Source organism: Neofelis nebulosa, chromosome 2 (assembly GCF_028018385.1).
Source record: "Neofelis nebulosa isolate mNeoNeb1 chromosome 2, mNeoNeb1.pri, whole genome shotgun sequence".
Lineage (NCBI taxonomy): Eukaryota > Metazoa > Chordata > Mammalia > Carnivora > Felidae > Neofelis > Neofelis nebulosa.
In genome coordinates, this window is record NC_080783.1 from 127,282,738 (window position 1) to 127,291,881 (window position 9,144).

Here is a 9,144-nt window from a genome sequence, read left to right on the forward strand (position 1 = left end):
CATAGAATTATGGGCACAAATGAAGATGAACAAAAGAGCAAAGAAAAATCTTGGGTCATGAAAGAAGAGAGACAACTCGGTGACTCCATCAAACATACTAACATTCATATTATAGGAGTCCCAGAAGAAGAAAGGAAAGAGGGGCAAAAGGTTTATTTGGGGAAATTTAGCTGAAAACTTCCCTAATCTGGGGAAGGAAATGGATATCCAAATCCAGGAAACAGATAACTCCCATTAAAATAAACAAAAACAGGCAAACACCAAGACATATTGTAGTAAAATTTGCAAAATAGATGAAGAAAAAATCCTAAAATCAGAAAAACTGAAGAAGTCCCTAAATTACAAGGGAACACCAATAAGGTTAGCAGCAGATGTCTCCACAGAAACTTGGCAAGCCAGAGGGTAGTGGCATAGTATGTTCAACATGCCAAATGGGAAAAAATCTTCAGCCAAGAATACTCTATCCAGCAAGACTATCATTCAGAATAGAAGGTGAGACAGAGTTTCCCAGACAAGTAAAAACTAAAGGAGTTCATGACTAGTAAACCAGTCTGGCAAGAAATGTTAAAGGGACTCTCTGAGTGGGACAGAAAGACCAAAATCGACAAAGATGAGAAAGGAACAGAGAAAACCTCTAGAAACTATGGCAAAGCAAGTAATAAAATGATACTAAATATGTATCAATAAATACTCTGAATATAAATGGACTAAACAATAAAAAGGCATAGGGTGTCAGAATGATAAAAAAAAAAACAGATTCATCTATGCACTGCCTCTAAGATATTTATTTCAGACCTAAAGAGACCTGAAGATTGAAAGTGATGGGGTAGAGAAACATTTATCATGGAAATGGACATCAAAAGAAAGCCAGAGTAGCAATACTTATATCAGACAGCATAGATTTTAAACCAAAGACTGTAACAGAGATGAAGAATGGCACTATATCATAATAAAGGGGACTATCCAACAAGATCTAATAATCATAAACATTTATGCCAACTTGGAACAACCAAATGTATGAAACAATTAACAACAAACAAAGTAACTCATTGATAATATTACAATAATAGTAGGGGACTTCAACACCACACTTAGTGCAATGGATAGATTATCTAAGCAGAAAAACAACAGGGAAACAATGGCTTTGAATGACACACTGTACCGGATAGACTTAACAGATATATTCAGAACATTTCATCCTAAAGCAGCAGAATACACATTCTTTTCAAAGCACATGGAACTTACTTCAGAATAGATCACATACTAAGGAAACAAATAAGGCCTCCACAAATACAAAAAGATTGATATCATACCATGCATATTTTCTGACTACAACACTGTGAAATTAAGTCAACCACAAAAAAAAAAAAAAAATTGGAAAGACCACAAATACACGGAGGTTAAAGAACATCCAACTAAAGAATGAATGGGTCAACCAGGAAATCAGAGAAGAAATTTTAAAAAATACATAGAAACAAATGAAAGGAAAACACAACAGCCCAAAACATTTGGAATGCAGCAAAAGTGGTCTTAAGGGAGAAGTATATAGCAATACAAGCCTATCTCAAGAAGCAAGAATGTCTCAAATAAGCATGTAAACTTACACCTAAAGGAGCTGGAAAAAGAACAAATTAAACCTAAAGCAGCAGAGGAAGGGAAATAATAAAGATTAGAGAAAAATGATATAGAAGTGAAAATACAGTAGAACAGATCTAGGAATCCAGGAGCTGGTTCTTTGAAAAAAAATAATAAAATTGATAACCCCCTAACCAGATTTAACAAAAAGAAAAGTACCCAAATAAAATCACAAATGAGAGGAGAAATAATAAACTCACAGAAATACAAACAATGAGAATATTATGAAAAATTAAATGCCAACAAACTGGGCAATCTGGAAGAATTGGACAAATTCCTAGAAACTCACAAAATACCAAAACTGAAACAGAAAGAAATAGAAAATTTGAACAGACTCATAACCAGCAAAGAAATTGAATCAGTAATAAAAAAATCTCTGAATGAACAAAAGTTCAGGGCCAGATGACTTCCCGGGGGAATTTTACCAGACACTTAAAGAAGAGTTAATACCTATTCCCTTTGAAACTGTTTGAAAAAAATAGAAATGTAAGAAAAACTGCTAAACTCCTCTATGAAGCAAGCATTACCTTGATTCCAAAACCAGACAAAGACCCCACTTAAAAGCAGAATCACAGGCCAATATCCTGTTAGCCATTTCTATGTCTTCTTCTCAAAAATGTCTTTTCAGGTCATTTGACTATTTGAGTGTTGGTTTCAGCTATTGAGTTGTCTGAGTTCTTTGCCTATTATGGATATTAGCCCTTTAACAGATATATAATTTGCAGTTATTTTCTCTCATTGCATGGATTGCCTTTTCATTTTTGTGATTGTTTCCTTTGTTGTGCATAAGCATTTTAGCTTGATATAATCCCAGTTGTTAATTTTTGCTTTTATTGCTTTACTTTTGATGTCATGTTCAAAAACTCATTGCCAAGACTATTTTCAAGGAGTTTTCTCCTATATTCTAGAAGTTTTGTGGTTTCAAGTCTTATGTTTAAGTTTATAATCTACTTTGAGTTAATTTTTGTAAGTGCTTTAAAATATTGATCTAATTTTATTCTTCCACATGTGGTTTTCCAGTTTTCCAAAACCATTTCTTGAATAGACTATCCTTTCCCAGTTGCATATTCTAAGCTTCCTTATCAAATACTAGTTGATTGTATATGTACATATATAAGAGGATTTATTTCTGTGCTATTTTGTTTCATTTGTCTATGTGCTATTTTTTGCCAGTACTATACTGTTTTGATTACTGTAGCTTTTACCATAGTTTCAAATGATGAAGTGTACCGACTAGCTTTTCTTTTCTTTCTTGGGATTGTTTTGACTCTTCAGGGTCTTCTGTGATTCCCCTACAAATTTTAGAATTGTTTTTTCTATTTTTGTAAAAAATGCCATTAGACTTTTGGTAGGAATTGCATTGAATCTAGACAGCTGTAGGTAATATGGACATTTGAACAATATTGACTCTTTTTGTCCATGAACATAGACTATCTTTCCATTTATTTGTGTTGTCTTCAATTTCAATGCCTTATAGTTTTCGGCACATAGATGTTTTACCTCCTTGTTTAAATTTATTCCTGAATAATTTATTGTTGTTGATGCTGTGGTAAATGATATTGCTTTCTTAATTTATTTTTCAGACATTTTGTTGTTAGTGTATAGAAACTCAAGTTATTTCTCTAGGTTAATTTTGTACCCTGCTACATTATTGAATTTATTTGTTCTAAAAGTGTTTTGGTGGAAAGCAGGAGGCATCACAATCCCAGACTTTAGCCTCTACTACAAAGCTGTAATCATCAAGATGGGATGGTATTGGCACAAAAACAGATACATAGACCAATGGAATAGACTAGAAACCCCAGAACTAGACCCACAAACGTATGGCCAACTAATCTTTGACAAAGCAGGAAAGAACATCCAATGGATAAAAGACAGTCTCTTTAACAAATGGTGCTAGGAGAACTGGACAGCAACATGCAGAAGGTTGAAACTAGACCACTCTCTCATACCATTCACAAAAATACACTCAAAATGGATGAAGGAACTGAAATGTGAGACAGGAAACCATCAAAATCCTAGAGAAGAAAGCAGGAAAAGACCTCTCTGACCTCAGTTGTCGCAATTTCTTACTTGACACATCCCCAAAGGCAAGGGAATTAAAAGCAAAAATGAACTACTGGGACCTCATGAAGATAAAAAGCTTCTTCAGAGCAAAGGAAACAACCAACAAAACTAAAAGGCAACCAATGGAATGGGAAAAGATATTTGCAAATGACATATCGGAAAGAGGGCTAGTATCCAAAATCTATAAAGAGATCACCAAACTCCACACCCGAAAAACAAATAACCCAGTGAAGAAATGGGAAGAAGACGTGAATAGACACTTCTCTAAAGAAGACATCCGGATGGCCAACAGGCACATGAAAAGATGCTCAACGTCGCTCCTCATCAGGGAAATACAAATCAAAACCACACTCAGATATCACGTCATGCCAGTCAGAGAGGCCAAAATGAACAAATCAGGAGACTACAGATGCTGGAGAGGATGTGGAGAAACGGGAACCCTCTTGCACTGTTGGTGGGAATGCAAACTGGTGCAGCCACTCTGGAAAACAGTGTGGAGTTTCCTCAAAAAATTAAAAATAGACCTACCCTATGACCCAGCAGTAGCACTGCTAGGAATTTACCCAAGGGATACAGGAGTACTGATGCATAGGGGCACTTGTACCCCGATGTTTATAGCAGCACTCTCAACAATAGCCAAATTATGGAAAGAGCCTAAATGTCCATCAACTGATGAATGGATAAAGAAATTGTGGTTTATATACACAATGGAGTACTACGTGGCAATGAGAAAGAATGAAATATGGCCCTTTGTAGCAACGTGGATGGAACTGGAGAGTGTGATGCTAAGTGAAATAAGCCATACAGAGAAAGACAGATACCATATGTTTTCATTCTTATGTGGATCCTGAGAAACTTAACAGAAACCCATGGGGGAGGGGAAGGAAAAAAAAAAAGAGGTTAGAGTGGGAGAGAGCCAATGCATAAGAGACTCTTAAAAACTGAGAACAAACTGAGGGTTGATGGGGGGTGGGAGGGAGGGGGTGGGTGGGTGATGGGTATTGAAGAGGGCACCTTTTGGGATGAGCACTGGCTGTTGTATGGAAACCAATTTGACAATAAATTTCAAAAAAAAATAAAATGTTTTGGTAGTCTTTAGGATTTTCCACATATAAGATCATATCATCTGCAAACAAAGACAGGTACACTTCTTTATGATTTGTATGCCTTTTATTTCTCCTCCTCCTCCTTCCCCCTCCTCTTCCCCCTCCTCCTCCTTTCCCTCCTCTTCCCCTCCTTTCCCTCCTCTCCCTCCTCTTCCCTCTGCTCCCCCTCTTCCTTCTCCTCTTCTTCCTGATTACTGCTGTGGCTAGAACTTCAAGTGCTACGTTAAATAGGGGTGATGAGAGTAAGTGTCCTTGTCTTGTTCCTGATCTTAGAAGAAAAGCTTTCAACCTTACCCTGTTGAGTATAATGTTAGCTGTGGGTTTGTCATATATAGTTGTCCTTATAAGGTATTTTCCTTCTGTACCTAATTTGCTTAGTGTTTTTATCATCAACTGATGTTGTATTTTGTCAAATACTTTTTCTGCATCTACTAAGGTAATCATATGATTTTTATCTTCCATTTATATTGTATATTACATTAATTGATTTACATTTGTTGAGCCACCCTTGAAACCCAGTAATAAATCCCACCTGATCATGGTGTGGGAATATTTTGATGTGCTGTTGAAATCAATGTGATAATATTTTGTTGATAATTTTCGCATTGATGTTCATCAAGGATATTGATCTGTAAGGGATTTTTATATTATTGTAGTGTCTTTATCTGCCTTTGGTTTCAGAGTAGTATTAGCCTTGTAAAATAAATTTGGGAGTGTCTTCTCTTTTTCAAGTTTTGGAAAAGTTTGAGAAGGGTCAGTGTTAATTCTTTGAATAGTTGGTAAACTTCACAAGGGAAGCCATCTGGTCTTGGGTTTTACTTTGTTGGATTGTTTTTTATTACTGATTCAATCTTCTAACTCATTATTGGTCAGTTTATATTTCCTGTTTCCTCATGATTCTGGTAGGTTTATGTTTCTAGAAATTCATTCATTTCTTGTAGGTTGTCCAATTTGTTAATATATAATTGTTCATAATAGTCTATTATCAACCTTTGTATTTCTGTGGTATTTATTATAACAACTCTTTCATTTGTAATTTTATTTATTTGAGTCCTCTTTTTTTCTTGCCAAGTCTAGTTAAAGGTTTTTTAGTTTTGTTTATCTTTTAAAAGAAACAACCCTTTGTTTTATATTTTCTTTTCTCTATTTCATTTATTTCTGCTCTGAGCTTTGTTATTTTCTTCCTTCTTCTAATTTTGGGCTTAGTTTGTTCTTTTTCTAGTTCCTTGCAGTATAAAGTTAGATTGTTTGAGATCTTTTTTTTTTTTTTTTTTTAATTTATTTATTTATTTTTGGGACAGAGAGAGACAGAGCATGAACGGGGGAGGGGCAGAGAGAGAGGGAGACACAGAATCGGAAACAGGCTCCAGGCTCCGAGCCATCAGCCCAGAGCCTGACGCGGGGCTCGAACTCACGGACCGCGAGATCGTGACCTGGCTGAAGTCGGACGCTTAACCGACTGCGCCACCCAGGCGCCCCGAGATCTTTTTTTTAAATGTAGGCATTTATTGTTATAATTTTCCCTCTTACAACTGCTTTTGCTGCATGCCTTAAGTTTTGTTAAGTTTTATTTTCTTTTTCCTTTGCCTCAAGATATTGTTTGGTTTTACTTTTGATTACTTTGAACTATTCAGGAGCATATTGTTTAATTTCTACATATTTGCGATATTTTTAGGTTGTGGTCAGAAGAGACATTCAATCTTTTTAAATTTTCTGAAACTTGTGTTTTGACCTAATACATGATCTACTCTTGAGAATATTCTTTGTGCACTTAATGCTCTGTATAAATCTGTTAAGTCCAGTTCATCTAAAGTATAGGTCAAATCTAACACTTCCTTATTGGTTTTCTGTCTGGATGACCTGTCCATTGTTGAAAGTGAAGTATTGAAGTCCTCTACTATTTTCATGTTATTATTTCTCTTCCGATGTAAGTTGTTACTTAATATATTTAGATTCTCTGATGTTGGGTGCATGTATATGTACAATCAATATAATCTCTTGGTGAATTGACATCTTTATCATTATATAATGAGATACCTTGTCACCTATTACAGATTCTCATTTAAAATCCATTTTGTCTGATAGAAGTATAACTATGGCTGCTCTGTTTTGGTTTGCATTTGTATAGAATACTTTTTTCCAATCCTTCATTATGAGCCTATTGTGTCCTTAAAATTAAGTGAGTCTCTTGTTTTCAGGGTACTGTTGGGTATTGTTTTTTAAATCCACTGAGCTACTCTTTAACTTTGATTGGAGAAGTTAACCCATTTACACTTACAGTAATTTTTGATAGTGAAGCTCTTTCTAATACCAACTTACTGTTTTCTGGCTGTCTGTAGTTCTTTTGTTCCTATCATCCTGTCTCATTTTCTTTCTGTTTGCACTGATGATTTTTCATAGTGGTATCCTTTTTTTTAAGTTTATTTATTTATCTTGAGAGAGAGAGTGTGTGCACAGGGAAGGGGCAGAGAGGGAGACAATCTGCACTGTCAGCACAGAGCCCAACATGGAGCTTGATCCCACAAACTATGAAATCATGACCTGAGCCAAAATCAGGAGTTAGGTGCTTACCCCGCTGAGCCACCGAGCACCCCCATAGTGGTATGCTTTGATTCCCTTCTCTTTATCTTGTATCTATAATAGATTTTTTTTCCTTTGTGGTTACCTGAGTCTTACATAAACATTTATAGTTATAACAGTTTAAGTTGATAGCAAGTTAACTTCAATCACATACAAAAACTCTACCCTTCTCTCCTTCTCCCAGTGTTTTTGTTTTTGATATCACAGTTTGCATCTTCTTATATTGTGTATCCATTAAAAATTGTAGCTATAGCTATTTTAGTACTTTTGTACTTTAGTTAGTTAAGTGTACTAGAGTTAAGTGATTAACATATCATCATATTATAGCATTGGAGTATTCCCATTTTGACTATATACTTACCCTCATCAGTGTGTTTTAGAGTTTCATGTTTTTATGTTACAGATAGCTTCCGATCATTTCAGGTTTAAGGACTTCTTTCAGCATTTCCTGAAATGCGGATCTGGTGGTGATAACTCCCTTAGCTTTTGTTTTCTGGATAGTCTTTATTTTCTTTTATTTCTGATATCTTTGCTAAATAAAGTATTCTTGGTTGGCAGTTTTTTAAAATTAATTAATTAGCAGTTTGAATATATCCTCCCATTCTCTTCTGGCCTGTATGATTTCTGCTGAGAATTCCACTAGTAACTTTATGGGAGTTCTCTTGTAAGTGACAATCTTCTTTTCTCTTGCTACCTTCAATATTCTCTTTGTCTTTGATTTTTTAAAGTTTATTTGTTTTTTTGTTTTTGTTTTGAGAGAGACAGAGACAGCATGATTGAGGGAGAGACAGAGAAAAATGGAGAGAAAGAATCCCAACTAGGCTCCTCACTGCCAGCACAGAGCCTGATGTAGGGCTCAAACTCATGAAACTGTGAGATCATGATCTGAGCTCAAATCAAGAATCAGACGCTTAACCAAATGAGCCACACAGGTGCCCCTCTTTGATTTTTGACAGTTGTATTATAATGTGTGTTGGAGAAGATCTCTTTGATTGAATTTGGGAACCTATAAGCTTCATGAATTTGGATGGCCAAATTTCTCACCACTTTTGGGAAATTCTCAGCTCTTATTTAAATAAGATTTTTGCTCATTTCTCCCACTCTTGCCCTTCTGAGACTCCAATAATGCAGTTTCCCTTAACAACATCCATAAGTCCCATAGGCTTTCTTCACTTTTTAAACTTTTTTCGCTTCTGACTGGATAGTTTCAAATGTTTTCTAGTTCACTAATTCTTCTGTTTGGTCCAGTTTGCTGTTGAAGCTCTCTATTAAACTCTTTAGTTCAGTCTTTGTATTCTTCACTTCTAGAATTCTGTTTGGTTCTTTTTTTATGTTCTCTTTTTGGTTTTTATTGTTTGTTTTCTATCTCATTTTGCTCTTTTATTGTTTTCCTGATATAGTTAAGTTGTATATCTATGTTCTTTTGTAGCCCTCTGATCATCTTTAAAATAATTATTTTGAGGGGCGCCTGGGTGGCTCAGTCGGTTGAGCGTCTGACTTTGGCTCAGGTCATGATCTCATGGTTCGTGGGTTCGAGCCCCACATCAGGCTCTGTGCTGACAGCTTAGAACCTGGAGCCGGCTTCGAATTCTGTGTCTCCCTCTCTTTCTGCTCCTCCCCCACTCATGCTCTGTCCCTCTCTCCTTCAAAGATAAAAAAAAATTAAAATAATTATTTTGAATTGTTTGTCAGGCAATTTATGTATTTCTATTTCTTTGGGGTCAGTTACTAGAAGTTGACTGTGTTCTTTTAGGGA

The 9,144-nt window shown here is 35.6% G+C and overlaps 1 non-coding gene across 1 annotated transcript; it reads left to right on the top strand.

Annotated features, from left to right (window-relative positions):
• Window positions 1-8,854: 8,854 nt before the first annotated feature.
• On the top strand, window positions 8,855-8,939 carry TRNAQ-UUG (transfer RNA glutamine (anticodon UUG)). The gene has a single exon. It is a non-coding gene; the product is annotated as a tRNA-Gln (tRNA).
• The last annotated feature ends 205 nt before the right edge of the window (window positions 8,940-9,144 follow it).